Source organism: Eucyclogobius newberryi, unplaced genomic scaffold, assembly GCF_026437365.1.
Source record: "Eucyclogobius newberryi isolate DKJ021-1_F unplaced genomic scaffold, fEucNew1.0.hap1 SCAF_11, whole genome shotgun sequence".
NCBI classification, from domain to species: domain Eukaryota; kingdom Metazoa; phylum Chordata; class Actinopteri; order Gobiiformes; family Gobiidae; genus Eucyclogobius; species Eucyclogobius newberryi.
In genome coordinates, this window is record NW_027315735.1 from 5,170,051 (window position 1) to 5,182,702 (window position 12,652).

General features: G+C 37.5%; 2 protein-coding genes across 7 annotated transcripts in view; one reads left to right on the forward strand and one right to left on the reverse strand.

Moving 5' to 3' along the window:
- The window catches only part of elovl6 (ELOVL fatty acid elongase 6), a 557,878-nt gene that overhangs the window by 116,517 nt on the left and 428,709 nt on the right, over nucleotides 1-12,652 (reverse strand). The window lies entirely within an intron of this gene.
- LOC140348922 (teneurin-3) overlaps nucleotides 8,034-12,652 on the forward strand; it is a 263,968-nt gene continuing 259,349 nt past the window's right edge. For all 6 annotated transcript variants that reach the window (XM_072435086.1, XM_072435102.1, XM_072435094.1 and 3 more), the window contains exon 1: nucleotides 8,034-8,148. The gene's annotated coding sequence lies outside the window, so the exon portion shown is untranslated. The remainder of the gene's footprint in view (nucleotides 8,149-12,652) is intronic.

Below are 12,652 nucleotides of genomic sequence, written 5' to 3' on the forward strand. Positions count from 1 at the left end.
CCAGATAAATAAAGAAAAAGAAAATAAGACTGTGGTAAACTGTTTGTAATGGTGACAGGGCTGCGGGGCTGTTTCCAGTTTCCAAGCCGACACTTCTAACACAGTAGCTTTAGTATTATTTTATGACTGCAATATATTTTATGGTCCGCTAAATGAGGACGTAAATAGGTAAAACATGATCCATAAAGGTTCTTCATGACAATGCCATAAACATGTTCTCCTGCATTTATTTGTGCTGTATTCTCTTCTTTTCTAAAATCATGGAAGCAGCCTTTTTACTTTACTTTTTGGTTTTGTATTATTATTTTTTTATCCATCAAAAAGACTATTATTTCTGATTCCTTTTTTCAACAGTATTCAATTGAAAAAGTTTTCATCATTCAGCTTTAATTATAATCATATTTCTCTCAATAAATAATTGTGCCAGATAAATTAACAATACAATATCCATGCATACAAATTAAAATAAAAAATATTGTATGGAGAAAGCAGATAATAATGAGATAATAAAGGGTACTGTTTCGTTTTAGAGCCTATTACTGTACACACGCTAACCACTGTGCTTTTTATGGCCCATTAAACCAGTACAAATGAATTATACAATGTGATTTACAAACATTATTGTTGCCTTTATTGAAACAAATAAAGCTTATTTTCTTGCTCTCATACATACATACATACATACATATACATTTTTTTTCAGAAATTATTGATCTTATACCTATTTAATCTTAAATGATCAAGTGACATACCAATATTTTGTTGCTGTATTATGAGTTTTCCACTTCCCTCATTATTTGATGGAAAATGTGGACCTTCTGTTTTTGCATTATTTTGTGAAGTTAGTAAAAAAAAAAGGAACAAAAACCACCAACAAAACCATAAATCTGTTTCCTGCTCTGCTCACAGGCCTGCGTCGTCGTGTGACCCACTTTGGAGCTTTGGCCCGACGGTTGAGCTGCAGCACGTCTTTGATGATGCCACACTTGGCTTTTATGTTAGCTCCAGTTAGCGCTGAGATTTCAACTGCTTTCTGCTCCGTCTTCAGCAGCCAAAATGTTAGCAAATAAAATATTATTCAGTACGTATGTAAGATCTATAAAACATGAATCAACATAAATGAAATATGGGACTACTGTATTCATTATGTTTATAATCTTTAAAATAAATAAATAAATCAATTAACAAACTGTTTTCCAGGAAACTAAGTTCTATCGTTTTTTTCCCCTCAATTTAGTTTTAATTTCATTTCATACAATATTTTATTAACATGACATTAGACTAGTCAACAATGGACGACTAGTCAATACTAATCACAGTTGTGTATTGATAATCATAATCGTTATCAGGACTATACAAACTATGAAATATATGAAAATAACAAGACAAAGGGGCCACTTTATTTGAAAATATTCTCTAGCTTGAAGCATTCAATCTCCATATTTAAAATGGATTTGGTTTATTATCTATTTAAAAAATCTCACTGCCAATAGGAATCATTTTTTGACTAGTCGACCACTAAAATAATTGTTATTTGCAGCTCTACATATCGGTATAACATTTGTATGTATTGTTTAATCATTTAGGGCATGCTGTACTTGTAAGTGCACTGCGAGAGTCCAGCATCTGCTTGTTTCATTCCAGATTTGATTGCTTTGCCTTGAATATTCAATTACTCCAATTAGTATTTTTAATGCAGTAAAAACACCTGGAATTGAATAATATGTAAGATACAGAACTTTACTTCTTTTCAAAACATTTATTCTAGGTGTTTTTTATTGTAAAATAATAACAATATTTAAAATAAAATCTAAACTGTAACAAGCCTGGTGAGCTGCTTGTCTCCATGGAGAAGGTCACACTGTGGAACATTCCCGGAAGAGCTAGGGAAAAAAGAATAGAAAAGTAGATTAGTGTGCCTTTCAAACCAATCAGACAAAGTCCGTAATCTATTTAATACTTCAAATAATTCTATTTAAATATCCTAACACTTAAAAGCATTTCCTCCTCTACTAAACTAATGAGGTCAGTTTTTACTCCTCCTGACTCACCCCGTCTGGTGCACATTCGTGTTTTTTGAAGCAAAAATAAATGCATAATCTTATTCCTCCTCTGTTTTCCTCGTGCAGGATGTTTACAGGCCTGTAACATGCAGTTCAAAGTGACTGGTCTCCAATAGAGGGCACAGTTGGCTGCGTGCATTCAGAGGTTTTAGTAACCACCACCAGCACCGCACAGCCTGCTCTGCTGCAAACCCCAAACCCTCCTCCAGTCAAACCTGTGAAGATGTTGCTAAGTAACTAACTTCCACAGTCCAAAGACTGTATTAGAGAAGGGAACAAATTAGTAGAGCAATAAAGGTGAGGACTGTTAAAAACAGTGGATTATTGTTCCATAATGATTAATCAAAACATACAAAAGGAGGGCTGAACAAATCTGTATTAGAAATCTGTATTTTTTTAACATATTAAATTTGCGTTTTAATGCTTTAATTTAGGATTCCGTTCAAGAGCATATTGCAAACAACTGAATTTCGAGGTCTAAACAGGGTTGACAAGTTTTAGACAGAAAAATGATTTTGTCCATTTTTGAGACATTTTCTCCATCTCCAATGGAGAAAATGTCGCAAATATTTCAGTGAGCTACAAAATAAAACTCTTAAAATTTAAATATTAAAACCAAAGAATTTAACACTAAATGTGGAATCTAGAAAACAATAACTCAAGTTTACGAAGGAATGCTACATAAATATATAATAGAATACTATGTAATACTAAGATATTACAGTACATCAAAAGAGGACAAAGTAGGCCAATTTAATATTGTAGGCCAACGGTAATAATGGATAGGGCTAAAAAAGATAAAGATAAAAAAAAGATAAAGATAAAACGCACAATGAAGTAATTGGGGGGAAAAGAAGTAGGTTATATTCTCTATTCTCTATTCATATATTCTTCCCACACAGTGCTGGATAGTTATAAGCTATAAGTTATATTTAAGCACTTTCAATTTAAAGTATCAATTAACATTAACAAAAGGCAAAAAGACTAATTTCTAACAGCACAAATAGTCTCTGATTTACTGTTATATTCATAATGCAAAAAAATTAACATATTGTTTTTTGTCATAATACTCTCCCTTATTCACTCAAGTAACAAATATTTTTTTTTATAATTGTCTATTTTAAAAGTACCTTTTATAATTGTCTATTTTTAAAGTACCTTATAAAAGTATAGCTAAATGTCACTGTGTTTTTTGTTCTTGCTTTGTGAGGCGAGTCTTCTTTTTTCCTTCGTTCCTCTCTTCTTCTGCGCCCTTGGACAGAAGATTGCAGAATTGCTGTTAGATGGTTAAGCATTGGCCTTTTGTGCAGATAATGCCGTTTGATGGAGGCAGAATGTAGAAAAATCGTTCCAAGTCTGCAGCTGGCTGGGAGAAAGGCTTGTCCTCACTGATAACTTCATCCCTGCATGTGGTCGGGCGCAGGCTAAATTCAGACTGGGAGATTTTGAAAAGTGCCCCGTCAGAACTGCACTGTGGGGCCCCCCGTGGAGAGCTGGGGCCAATCCTTAGAGCTCTGTGATCTAGAACCACTATTGTTGGATTCCTCTGTTCCTTTGCCTGAGAAAACAGAACAGAAAGAAAAAAAAAAAAATCCTAGCCTTCAAAGGGATTGAAGTTAGTGTTTGGTTTAATTCGAATTATGATATTTATATCATTTCATACTTAATTAAACGATCACATTTATAAATTGTCAAATTTGAATAGCGCTTTTGTACATTTATGTAACAGTAAAGTATGAATGTAGTGTGTGTGTGAGGGTCGGAGGGGGTCGGACGGGTCGATAACGCCCATTGGCAGCCTCACAGGCAGCTGTAGCTATAATAATAGCTATGGTGTGAATGAGTGTCCAAAGAAGCAATACATAAATCTATTGTTATAATTATTAAAAGCCAACGTTTTTTCATACCACCATGTCAAAGTGCACATTATTCTCAAGGAAACGCTGGTTGCCAGGAGGCCCACCATTTCTACGTTTTTTTGGGACTGTCCTGTTGCTCGAAAACATTGAACTGAAATCAACAAAGAGCTACAGACTGGTGTTAAGATTGCCATTCCATTAGATTTTCATGAGGTATTTGGGCCTTAGAACTCCTGCCATGGACACAATGAATGGTTATTTGGAAGGGAAAAAGAACATCACAAAAAGAATGACACAAGCAGCACCTACAATCAAGGACTGCGCTAACATTATAATGGACTTATGGAAAAAAAAAAAAAAAAACACATTCGGACTCAATTTGGAACTGGACAAATTTAAACTTTGGACCAGATGAGACCACTATTTGGATTTTAATGTGTCGAGATCTTGTTTCTGTTAGTGTTCTATGCAACTGATGTTCTATTTATTTTGTCTATTGGTTCGCTCTGGTTTTGTTCCATGTTTTGAGTTTTTAATATATATATATTTTTTACATATTGAAAAAATAATAATGATAGAAATATTATTAAAGGTCAACAGATAATTGACGTTTGGTCATGCTTATCTGAAGCAAATTTGTTATCATTTTTGGGGAGATTTATATATATATATATATATATATATATTCCAATGTTGTGCCAGGTGAGCTAAAATAACTCAAAACAATTATTATTATTTTCAATTTTTAAATTAAATAATCCTAAAATGACTGCTTGCTATTCAATATTTTGTATGTTACTCTGTTTACTAAAACTCCAGTTTGTCTCAGTTAATGCTAAATCACTTAAAGTATTTAGCAATTTTTGCTGCTTTTAGATCTGAACAGCTCACTAAATTAATGTACGATTGTTTGCCAATAGCCCATGGCGTACAGAATGCCATATAATGTTTAGTTCTTATGGTGTCTTTTATGGCCCCGTTATACAGACTCATTTGGCAGCATTTTTCAATCCTGTTATATTCTCACCTTCACTCTGACAAAAGGCTGAGAATAACAGATGCAGCCAAAATAAATGTGTTATTTCTTGTAGAAGAATTGCCACTAGGTTATTGGAGCTGTTAATTAAACTGTTAGAAAACCAATAGGAGGGACGCAGAGATGTTTAGGCCTATTCAAAATATCTGTGAAATAGCTAGGGCACAGTTGCATCCTAATGAAATCTTCTTTGCACATTGCAGATAAAATTATGGTCATATGGTTATTCCAGAAGCGTTGTAGCATTATATTAGTGTAGGTCAATGTTTTGCAAAACTGTCCTTGGCTGGCCTTTTATAACTTAATTAGCCTAATACAAGTTTGTCTGAGCCGTTAAGTGTGAAAACTTGATTAGGCTCTATAAGTACATTTGCCTCCGGGTCATTTTCTGCCTGTCTCAAACTAAGCCACAATTACTTTGAACGCATTAGGCACGTCTGGTATAAATCAACCTCCAGTCGTGTTATTCCACGTACTGAAATCAACAACTTACACTCAATAAATGTCGAGAACATTGTTAATTGACACGAATCTTGCAAATTAGGTTAATGTGGTCACATAAGATACGAAAAAAATAAATGCATAAAAAGGGAATTGACAAAGAAGGGATATGTTGTCCCAAGCCTCAGAGTCTTAAGGTGCGTTCACAAGTTTAAAAATAGGGCTAAACTAGGACTAAACCCTGAACTAAACATGGTTAAGAACATTGTTACACCAGGACTAAAACAGGACCAAATTAAGTCAACATCAGAATTAAACTGGGTCCAAACTGGGTTCAAACCGGAACCAAACAAGTACAACTGTAACTGTACCCAGAGGCTCAGAATTGAAGCCTCTTATTTTCTACTTGATGGGGGCCCGTGTGAAGTGAGCATTCATGCCCCGGGCCTCAACATGCTGATGGACCTAGCTAGCGAATAAAGACTTCACATTCAATTGGCTATGGTCTTTTATAATTAATTAGTATGGCATGTACAACAACATTATGTAGTAGCACATGTAATAAAACCACATTTGCCACATTATATACTAAACCACAATCAATACTGAGAATATTAGGCCATTACAAAAAGTCTTGGTTAAACGATTTTCCATGAAAGGTAATTCTATGTAATAATAACAGCATGGTATCAACATGGAAATAGCATGGTGACTGGGAATGAATAAATATGTAGTCCTGTTTCTGCATACTGACATACATTTATATAAATTAATAAATATACAGTCCTGTTTCTATGTCTATGTCTCTGTGTTAACCCCGCTGAGCTGGCCCCTGTCCAAAGACACTGGGATACTCCAGTCATCTGCGAACCCATGAATTAAAACGTTTTTAATTAGGACACATAATGCTAGGTTATGACATGATTTTTGTATTATTATTACACAATTTTGCGATATTAAATAATGTGGATGCAAAATGGTAGGTATTTTTAGGTTCGAATGGTCACAAGGGCACCCAAAGGTTTCTGGCATATCTAAAAAAAAGAAACTAAATATTTTTAACCATTTTGTTTTCAAGGAAACAGCTCATCACGTGACCACAACGCACCGCTGTAAGTATCATCATGGCTACAATCACTTTGTATGAGAACAGTGAACAGGTGCACTCCATTCTGCTTATTTGTGGTACAATTTTATTTCATTAGCTTAATTATTTATTGCGGATAGTAAATTATTTGTATATGGCGTTATTTCTATATTAGTGCCACAGCCAGGGGCATTTTGGAGGAAGGCCTAGCCATTTGTCATACATTAGGCTAGCTAGCCCTGTCTGGCTAATCTCATGAGCCACATGTAACTATCTAAAATAAATGAATGTTGAGATATTTAGTTGAAAGCATTTCCCTCAAAAATATAAACAAAAGTTTTTTCCGTCCAAATAACTTTCATATTCGCGGAGTGAGCCGAGCTTTAGCAAACTTATAAAATCACTTGGTTTGATAAAGGAACTAGTGACTTGAACCAGTTGTTTGCCATGTGGGTGTCACTTTGTGCTGTGGCTCTGAGTTTAAAAGGCAAAATCCTCTTTAAAGCTGGAGAGGGAGTTTCACTGGGGCTCTAGATAATGAGGCTTGAGCGCTGCTGGTGACATGTTGCACACCGGCACCAGGTCGGACTCATTCTTTACCTCTTCTCCTCGGCCCAGGGCACGAGAGGCACGGAGCTGAGGCACGAGAGGCACGGAGCTGAGGCACGAGAGGCACGGAGCTGAGGCACGAGAGGCACGGAGCTGAGGCACGGACCTCGGACCTGAGACCGACCAGAGACGGACCAGAGACGGAGCAGAGACCGAGTAGAGGAGCCGCTGAGCGGAGCCGCGGGATGCGCAGTGTCCGCTCTCACGCGCGCAGCTCGGACAAAAGAGGAGCCGCGCAGCAGAGGCAGAGGCTGTAGTCAGGCTCAGTGTGAAGCGCACTTCCAGCAGACAGCACCTCTGCTTCGCCTCCGCACACGGACCACTGCTGCTGCTGCTGCTGCTGCTGCTGCTGCAGCGTTGGATGTATTCGCTTTGAGCGCGACGCGGAACAAGCAGCTGGAGAACACGTCCAGAATTTTGGGTCCGTCTTTGGATATTTTCTTCAAACTCTCCGGACTAATTGCGCCAAACACCGCGGTGATCGTGAGCACAAGTTTGGATACGCGCACTGCTGGAAGTTTATGTCCGCTGCCTCGGACAAGACAGCCACAGCTTCAGCAGGTCAGTGTTTGGATGAAATACTATTTACTCACATCACGTCTCCATTTGAGCTCGTACTTTGTGGACGCGGGGCTGCAGTGTGCATGTCGTTGCTCCATGCTCAGTGTCATTATCTTTAGGACAGAGAATGGCGATACAGTTCAATTGACTTTAAAAACAAAACAAAAAATAGCCCGTGCCATGGTTTCTTCTGAAATGCCAATGCGCAAGTGAAACAGGTTTTATAACCATAATAAGTTCAAGACTGAAGCGTGTTTTTGCTGCGAGACATCAGGAGTTTGGCTGTTTCACTTCAAATGCCACGGTTTGAATTTGACATCGTTTTACACAATTTTAGTTTATATTCAGATCTATCTAGTATTATTGTTACTGGCCATTTTCAGTGAGCTCACCACTGCACAATGTATTATCATTTACCTCCTGTGAGTGTGGGAATTGAACCCTCCTGAGCGTGCATCACCTCTCACCTCATCAGGACATGATCCTAAAGGTGTTGGTATGGATTTAGTCCAATGTTGTGCGCTAACCACCCATTTTCATTCCTCATGGTACACGACAGACCAGTCACTTTTAAGTATAAGCTTCTGCACAGCTGCACTGAAGTGGCACATCACATGGGGCATCTTTATTTTACGAAGTGAAATTATGACAACTGCAAGATAGATGTACCCGCTATTCTCTGTTATTTGTTTACTGCGGAAATCCCCAGATTGAAAATTCAGCTTTGACTGCTTTTTATGAATTCAATCTCATAACACACACTCACGCGACTTGTGTCAGTGGCTTGAGTTGAAGACAGGAGCGATAGGATTTCAGTGTCACATCATCGCCCAGGCAACACACACTCTGCAGATACACACACACTGTCCATATGATAGCCCAGAAGGACAAGTCTATCTGTCTGCATTAATTGATTCATGCATTTGGCCCTGAGTGCTTTGAGGAACTGGAGAAGTTGAGTCCATTTGAGTCTCTTTCATATTCTGTCTGATGAGAACTATATCAACAATTAAGCCAAACGAAACATGTTTTTGCTGGAAGGTGTACTTTAATGTAGCTATAACTCACTAATATTTCACTATTGTTCATCCTTAAGGTTTCTTCCGAGCACTTTGCTGCGAACTGCACTTCAATTCAATGTATTTTTGTAAAGCCCAAAATCACAACAACAGTTTCCTCACAGGGCTGCTAAAATAAAAGAACAATACAACAAAACGTCTAACAACAACAATACTTTAGTTAACAGCAGATGTTCAAGCAAACTCAAAAATATGTTATTTGTAATTTGAAGTTCCCGGCCTGGCCGTTGCCCATTATACACTACCTTTAGTATATTTTTCTTTGACGATAATGTTAATGTCACATAGCTGACTGTACTGTGCTCGCAAAACTTGGCTTCAGTGATGACATGAAATGACAGTATCCCACGTTGTAGTCTAGTGAAATCAAGTGTTGAAAATTAGGGTGTCTAATTACCTAATATTTATATGAATTGTATAACTGGATAGAAATAACTATAACAAAAACAATATTAAAAGTATTTATTATTCTGGTACTGGAGAGGAAGTTCAGTAATTAGGTAGAATTTTATCCTCAATTTATTTTTGTAAATGATTCAGTTATTATGCCCTTGAACCATGGGGCTCAAATACTAATAGCATTGGGTGTCCAACGCTGATGACAGTGTGGGATTGGCTGCTCGGCGGACACTTGACAAGAGCAATGTGATTCTATTAAACTTGCATGTATACCACTGAGACTGACATCACTGCTCTTGTACGGAGTGACTGCTCCACACTTTTTTGTTAAATGTGATGTTTTTTAGTGGACAAAACCGAGTGATAACAGTTCTCTGGTGAATAATGGCCTGTCGGCACATTTGTACAGTGGCATGCTGAAAAGGTGTACTTTAGTATTCACTCTGTGGCTCTGTGACTTTTTTCGTGTTTATCAAAGCAGACTGCTCAATATCTGCGACAATAGTTTGAAGCATTATTTTTTTTTGCATGGTTTGTAATTTGCTATTGACATTCGTTCCCTTGAAATAGTTAAATAATTCTGAATATTAGTAAAATCTTTATGCTCAACAATATAATTATTTAATTCTACCCTTAAGTACTTTCCCCTTTTGCCATTCCTGCAGAGATTTTAATAATGACATGTTTCCTTTAGGGATCGGTCTGGCCTTAAACACAATTATAATGACTCCTCTTCTCATATCAAAACGACTTGCTCCAAAGCTCTGGGAGATGCGCGAAAATATATGAGCTTATTACTCTACTGTGGCCGTCAGCGACCTTATAAATTGTAACATTTGATATGGAAAACAGAGTGGTCCAGGCAAACACGTGAAGGTTAATCCAGCCCGACAAACTCCGCACAGTTCCCACGGCTCGGCGGATGGCTCCCGTGTCATATTTGCTTTACATAATTGCTGCCCTCTAATCTGTTACTATTAGCACGTACACACACACGCATGCACGCACGCACACGCACACGCACACGCACACACACACGCACACGCACACACACACACACACACACACACACACAGACAGACAAGCCCGCATCGCCATTGTCGACACACTCCCTTGTCTTTGACCTGCACTACATTTTCCCTGGGCTCCCTCGAGTACTGGCAGACATCATGATAAATAGTCTTGTGTGGAAACTCAAGCCTCGCCATGGCCCATGAAGCTTTGAAGGTCTTTAAAATGTAAAGATGTGACAAAGAACCACGACTAGACCTCAGATTGTCAGATTTGTATAGCCATGATTACGTGATGAAAAGGATTTGGTATGGTACAAGCTGAATATTAAATGAAAAACAAACAAAAATAGAAATATTTAATTCTGCACAATGCTAAATTATTGGTGAAAGTCACCCTAGGTTTTGGGGGGAGCAGAATGCGTGCTCTTGAAATGTGCTTAGAGAAGGGATATTTAATGACAGCGCGTGATGCATTACCTTCGAGGTCCTTAACTACATTGTATGCGGCGCTAAAGAAAAGAAAAAAAAAACATATAGAAGGGGAAAAAGCTTACGGAAGTACAGAGGGGCAAGGAATTTAGAAGGTTTTTGTATTACATTTCTGTAGCAAGTGGCGGGACGAGACACAATCCCTACAAAACAAGACACGAGGTTGGTTCCACAAGAAAAGAGATGAAATGAGATTTTGACATAATTCATAATAATAATAATAAATTGTGCAGTTCAATTCACAATGTTTAATTTATTTTATTTAGCCTTATATGTTTTCTGTCATTATAGCACTGCTTTTTGGAACATCTTTTCCAGAGGTGTAACTCACTCGCGTTAAAACCCTTTATGGTCCTAACCAAGCGAAAACACATGATCATTTTCCACATGTTTGACACTTCTGATTTCTTAAGAATGTCAATAATTTATCTTATTTTAAGTACAACGAGCAAACTAATTTTAAATCCAGTTTGGACAGAATATATGTCATCTCTTTAGGTTGCTGTGTTTGCCTTTTTTCCATTTTGAAATACAGTGTGATGCAGGAGACGTTGATGATAGACTCTGTGGTTGAATTTGGATTGAACTTGATGGAATTTAGAAAATAATTATTCCCTAGAGAATGTGAAAATAGCACAACTTATGGCTGCTACATTGTGCATGACCCGATATGTTTTGTGGAGCATACGTCATTTCCTGATTAATGTGGATTGTTTGGGCCTCTACCAATACAAAGTAGGTTACAGGTACAGATTACAGATATATCTGAATCTGTATTTAATAGTTTTTATCAATATTTTGAAATTATAATGATGAAATGTAGGTCAGACTCAATAGTTTTCAAGTTTGGTTTATGTAGGCTACATTTACTGACATTCCATTTTGACCCTATTGGTGTGGTTAGCTTAATATGCTTGTGCAGTGATAAGTCTGTGTGAAGGATGACCATCTCTTTCCATAGCTCATCCCTTGACCAATGTGGCTCTAGCAAACATGGCTACAACCAATGTTCCCTCTAATTCTTCATGAGCAAACACACAAACCCCCTGAGCGGCCCCTCGGACCACTGTACGCAACATCAGACGTGGGCACTGTGGTCATCACGCCAGCAACACATCTGTCCAAGTGACATGCTTTGTTAAAGAATCAAATTACAGCAGTAATTTCAGTTAGATTACTTTTAATTAAATGCTTTAATCCACCTGCAATGAAAAAGAAAGAAGAAAATCATCTACATGACTTGGAAAAATACAGAAAATAGAGGTAATTTCATGTACTTTGGTGTTTTTTCATTTATTTTCTAGACTCAGTTGGCCATAGTTGCATATCCTACTAAATAATGTCAGCTTGATTCAATGGGTTTGTTATATTGTTTGTATAGATTTTTATATTAATTTTATGATCAGCACCCATTATTTTAGTACAACATGTAACCAAGTTAACCAAAACCAATCAAAACTCCTTTGACTAGATAAATGAAAGATAGATGAGTTTATATCATACTGTGGAACCTTCCAGACAAAGCAAGAACAATCTTATGAGAAAATCAGATGAAGGACCCTCAACTAGAAAACTGACAGACAGCACCTTTAAACATCAAACTGCCTCATTTCACTTGAGGAGCCTAATGTTCTGTGGCCTATAGCCTACTCTCTGTTTGAGGACCACTGCTTTAAACCAACAACAACATACACAATGTACTTCAGAGTAACTTCAAATAGGCCTAGTATTTGAGGGCTATGGCTCAGTTCGATCATATCACTGCAATAAGCCAGTCCGTGAATGGCCCATGTTTAGACAGCTCGGAGCTAGAGACCCGCACGGGACGGTCTTTAAATAAATAAACTGAACTGAACAAATCCTACTGAAACTGTTCAGAGGGTGAAATGTATGACAACAAAAAGCTAATTCACAGATTGTGCCGCGGTCACACCTCTCGCATCACGCCCAGCCTCATTCACAAAGTTTCACCAGCGTTGTTCTACTCATATGGTTAAAATGTCGTGTGATAATACA